This window comes from Nomascus leucogenys, chromosome 1a (genome assembly GCF_006542625.1).
Source record: "Nomascus leucogenys isolate Asia chromosome 1a, Asia_NLE_v1, whole genome shotgun sequence".
NCBI lineage: Eukaryota > Metazoa > Chordata > Mammalia > Primates > Hylobatidae > Nomascus > Nomascus leucogenys.
This window is the reverse complement of record NC_044381.1, coordinates 5,383,767-5,389,766: the sequence shown is the minus strand read 5'-3', so window position 1 is coordinate 5,389,766 and position 6,000 is coordinate 5,383,767.

Genomic DNA, 6,000 nt, shown 5'->3' with positions numbered 1-6,000 from the left:
ATTCCTGAGTGTCATTCCTTTCTTTTTTTTTTTTTTTTTTTTTGTTGAGATGGAGTCTCGCTCTGTTTCCCAGGCTGGAGTGCATGGACTGCGGTGGCGCCACCTCAGCTCACGGCAACCTCCACCTCCTGGGTTGAAGCGAGTCTCCTACCTCAGCCTCCCGAGTAGCTGGCATTACAGGTCTGCACCACCACACCCAGCTGATTTTTGTATTTTTAGTAGAGATGGGGTTTCACTATGTTGGCCAGGCTGGTCTTGAACTCCTGACCTCAGGTGATCCATCCGCCTCGGCCTCCCAAAGTGCTGGCATTACCGGTGTGCACCACTGCACCCGGCCCTGAGTGTCATTTCTTAAACCCTCTCCCTAACACCTTCCTTGCCCTCTCCCACCCCAAAATCTCTCTTGGACTCCTTTCAGTTCCTCAAACATGGCAGTTCCTTTCCTAACTCATGGCCCTTTCGAGTTGCTATTCCCTTTGCCTTTTCTCTTACTTTGAAAGGCTTGCTAGTGGTCATGCTTTTCTTCTTAGATCTTAGACCAAATCTCATACTCTCAGGCCAATCTGGCCAGTGAGTCTAAATGAGGTTCTCATTTCTTCAACCTGTTCTATTTTACCACCTTCTATATTTCCTTTCTACTACTCATCATACTATTATTTTATGTTCACTTAGTTATTATGTTTCTTCCCCCAGTAGAATGTAAGCTCCATGAGAGCACAGATTGTTTCTTATTCACTCTTGTACTTACATGGCTCAGAAAAGTACCTGGCTTACAGTAGAAAATAAATGTGGGCTGAATAAATGGATAGAGAATGAATGAATGGAAATAAGAATAAAAGGAAAGGTTAAATAAAGGCAGAAGATGGTGAAAAAGGAATAGAAAGAAGTATATTTTGGTAGGAGATAAGGAGTGGATATAACGATATCAGAAGTAGCCTCATCTTGAGCCATTGCTGACTTCAGGATCTGAATCCTGTGCCCTGGCATAGTAAACACTTATTTTTGGAAACAGTTCTTGCTGTGTTACCTAGCTTGGTCTCAAACTCCTGGGCTCAAGAGATCCTCCTGCCTCAGCCTCTCAAGTGGCTGGGATTACAGGCATGTACCACCAGGCCCAGCTCCAGTAGACACTTTTTAAACAAGTCTTGGAACTTAATCATACTCTTCTACTTTCTTATTTTGGATAATAAATAAAATTCCTTGGAAATTGCTTTGGGTCATAATTTGCCTATTACTCCCATGGACATAGAGCTAGCCAGCTGAAACTCAAAGGAGCAAATTAGGTTTTTTTCTGAGTAGAAATTACTTTTAAATGGAAAGACTATGTAGTCCAAAATGCCCAAGGGCAGCCCTTGTGGAAGGACTTGTGTTGCATCATTATGTAAGCATTGAGCCTACAAATGCCAGTAAATCAAAGCACAAGCCAAAGAGTAACATATGAGTCTGACTCATGAGCTCTAATAAAGTTGGGCGAAACAGAACCCATGTGTGGGTCCACATCCCTAATGACTTCAAGATTGTTAAAAGCTGTGCAATTGCAATTTGATTCCTTCCTTGGAAGATTCCTGGAAAATTCTTGAGAAGTGTGTATATGTAAAGAAATACTCAAATTGTCAGCTCCTGTTTTGGATATTCATGCAGAGATCACTATTATAATACAGCGCTGGCCGGGCGCAGTGGCTCATGCCTGTAATCCCAGCACTTTGGGAGGCCGAGGCAGGCGGATCATGAGGTCAGGAGATCGAGACCATCCTGGCTAACACAGTGAAACCCCGTCTCTACTAAAAATACAAAAAATTAGCCGGGCGTGGTGGCGGGTGCCTGTCGTCCCAGCTACTCGGGAGGCTGAGGCAGGAGAATGGCGTGAACCCAGGAGGCGGAGCTTGCAGTGAGCCGAGATCGTGCCATTGCACTCCAGCCTGGGCAACAGAGCAAGACTCTTGTCTGGAAAAAAAAAAAAAAAAAGGCAAAAAAACCCAGCACTACTTTTTCCCCTTTAAGTGGATGTCCCTCTGAATTACTTGTAAAGTATTATTACACACCACAATAATTTTCTTATCTCATCTGCATTTGAGGTGAATAGATCCGCTATATTTTCTCTTTCCAGTATGTGTAAGACTTATATTGAAGGGAATTTTATATGTTAAAGTTTTTTTTTAAATTGTTATGATTTTTTTTTAAGAGACAAGATTGTGCTCTGTTACACAGGCTGGAGTGCAGTGGCAAGATGATAGCACACTGCAGCTTCTAACATCTGGGCTCAAGGGATCCTCCCGCCTCAGCCGCCTGAATAGCTAGGATTACAAGTGCACGCTGCTATGCCCACCTAATTTTGTTTTAATGTAGACATGGGTTCTCACTATGTTGTCCAGGCTGGCCTTGAACTCCTGACCTCAAGTAATCCTCTGGCCTCTGCCTCACAAAGCACTGGGATTACAGGTGTCAGCCACCATGCCCAGCCTCTTGTGAGTATTTTTTTAACACACAAAAGAATAAAATTACAGAAACCCCATTCATCCATCACCCACAGTCAATAATTATCAAGATTTTACAACATTTGCTTTATCTATTCCTTTTATTCATTGAGTGGAATACTTAATAGCAAAATCTTAGACATTAAATCATTTTACCACTATATACCTTAATATATGTCTCTGAACAATGTTAATATTTGCCTTACAAAAACACAAGGGCATTATCATATATATAAAATGCCCATTTATCATATATATAGAAATTAATTGCTTGGTGTTATCTAATGCCCAAACCATAATCAAATTTCCCTGATAGGCTGGGCGTGGTGGCTCATGCCTGTAATCCCAGCTCTTTGAGAGGCCAACACAGGCGGATCACCTGAGGTCAGGAGTTCGAGACTAGCCTGACCAACATGGAGAAACCCTGTCTCTACTACAGTTACAAAAGATTAGCCGGGCGTGGTGGTGCATGCCTGTAATCCCATCTACTGGGGAGGCTGAGGCAGGAGAATCACTTGAATCCGGGAGGCGGAGGTTGCAATGAGCCAAGATTGCACCATTGCACTCCAGCCTGGGTAACAGGAGCGAAACTCTGTCTCAAAAAAAGAAAAAATTCCCTGATAGTCTCAAATATTACATTTGGTTTGTTTGAATTAATGTCCCAACAAAGTCCACATATTCCATTTGGTTATGAGGTCTCTTAAGTATCTTTTAATCTAGATCAGTTCCCTCACCTCTTCCTTTTTTTTTTTTTTTTAAATGCCATTGACTTATTGCAGATTAACTGGGTTAGGGGTCTTATAGAATGTCCCAGATTCTATTTATTTATTTATTTATTTATTTATAGATAGAGTTTCACTCTTGTTGCCCAGGCTGGAGTGCAATGGCAGGATCTCAGCTCACCGAAACTTCTGCCTCCCAGGTTCAAGCGATTCTTCTGCCTTAGCCTCTCGAGTAGCTGGAATTACAGGCATTCACCACCATGCCCAGCTAAGTTTTTTGCATATTTAGTAGAGACGGGGTTTCTCCATGTTGGTCAGGCTAATCTCGAACTCCCGACCTCAGATGATCCACCTGCCTTGGCCTCCCAAAGTGTTGGGATTACAGACGTGAGCCACTGCGCCCGGCTGTATTTATTCATTTATTTGTTTGTTTACTTATTTATTTATTGAGACAAGGTCTCACTCTGTGGGCCAAGCTGGAGTGCATGGCACAATCATGGCTCACTGCAGCCTCGACCACCCAGGCTCAGGTGATCCTCCCACCTCAGCCTCTCAGGTAGCTGGGACTGCACGTATGTGCTGGAATGTCCCATGTTCTGTTATAAATATGTCTGCCTGCTTCCTTGTGTTGTCATTAACATGTTTTCCTATCCTCCATATTTCCTTTAAGTGAAGTTAACTCTAGAGCAATGCTGCCCATTAGAACTTTCTGTGATGATAGAAATATTCTGCCTGTATTATCTAATACCAGTAGCCACTGGCAACATACGGGTATGTGTGCTTTAAATGTGACTAATGCAAGTGAGGAACTGGATTTTAAACGTATTTAGTTGGCCGGGCACGGTGGCTCACACCTGTAATCCTAGCACTTTGGGAGGCCGAGGCGGGCGGATCACCTGAGGTCAGAAGTTCGAGACCAGCCTGGACAACAACCCCATCTCTACTAAAAACACAAAAAATTAGCTGGGTGTGGCAGTGGGTGCCTGTAAACCCAGCTACTCTGGAGACTGAGGCAGGAGAATTGCTTGAACCCAGGAGGCAGAGGTTGCAGTCAGCCAAGATTGTGCCACTGCACCCCAGCCTGGGTGACAAGAGCGAGACTCCATCTCCAAATAAATAAATGTATTTAGTTTTAGTTCAGTTAGATAGCTATAAATGGCTACCATATTTTTATTATCGGACAGTGCAACTCTCAGTGTAGTTGATTAGATTCAACTACAACTTTCTTGGTAAACGTGCTTCATAGGTACTTCCTATGAATCACATAGGGAAGCATATAATGTACCTATAATGATGCAGAGTGGGGCTGGAATTGATCAGTGAATTCATATGGTGACAGCCAGATTCTGCTAATGTAAAGTTTGCCTAAAGGACATTAACATTAATATATATAAATTACATATGTGTATATATGTATGTATGTATATATGTATGTGTATATATGTATCTATGTATATATGTGTGCATATATATGTATGTATATATGTATATACACACTTCATCTTTTTTATTTATGTATTTTTTGAGATGGAGTCTCGCTCTGTTGCCCAGGGAGGAGTGCAGTGGCGCGATCTCAGCTCACTGCAACCTCTATCTCCCGGGTTCAAGCAATTATCCTGCCTCAGCCTCCCAAGTAGCTGGGATTATAGGCGTGTGCCACCACACCCCACTAATTTTTGTATTTTTAGTAGAGGCAGGGTTTCGCTTGTTGTCCAGGTTGGTCTCGAACTCCTGACCTCAGGTGATCCGCCCACCTCAGCTTCCCAAAGTGCTGGGATTACAGGCGTGAGCCACTGCGCCCTGCTATACTTCATCTTTATGCAGTTTGTTAGAACCAAGGAAAGAACTCAGTGTAGTTCATTGAGCTTTCTCATATATACAAAAGTGAGAAAGGTAGAACTTTCTTCTCTGTATATCAGAGTTTGAGAAAACTAAACTATTACAGAAAATTTTAGAGAAAGACTTTGGAGAAGGCCAAATATAAGACAATTATTTCTTGGTTCTTGAGACTGGGCCCATGCTTTAAAAGAAATAAAAAATCAGTGACCTGGAAATGCACTACTACTGAAATAATCCAGATCATTTCATGTTCTTGGGTGTTTTTTCGTTTTTGTGTTTCTTCCTTTTCAGGCATTTCTTACAAATGCAAATGACTAACTCACTTTGGAAACTCAGTCTGCTGGTGTCATTCATACTTGCTAATGAATAATTCACTGCTCAAAAGATTGTAGGGCCTGACAAATGAGTCTGTTGAGTCCAGACATAAACAAATGGCTTAGAACAGGAGTTTGAGGGTCTTTTTTTTTAATCACTTATGAAATACAGCTGTCCTTTTGCTCTAATAAGGGAGTATGGATATGATGGAGAGAACGGGCCCTCTTTTCTTACCTGCCACCTTGTCTGATAACCCAGGTAGCCTTTCTTTATGCTGTAGATGGGGAACCGATGGCAGGAAGAGGAGTCAGCATGCACTGAACAGTGCTGTAAAACCTGACTTGACTAATATTTCCCCTTTCAGATTATGAAAGCTACAGACTCTTTTCCTGGAAAAATGCATATATGCACATGTAGGAAATGTTGCCTATCATTTCAGGACGTTTAAGACCCCTGAGATAGCCAGGAATCACAGGATAAGAAGCCCTGCACTGGAAGCAGAAGTGGCAGACACACTTGCATGGATATTTTTATGGCATGCAGTATATAGGATATAGCTCTAAAAGCTGAGGAAGCCAGTTCCTGCTCCTTTCTATATTCCCAGACCAATCCTTTCTATTATTTTACATTTTCTACTTGTTTTAATGTGG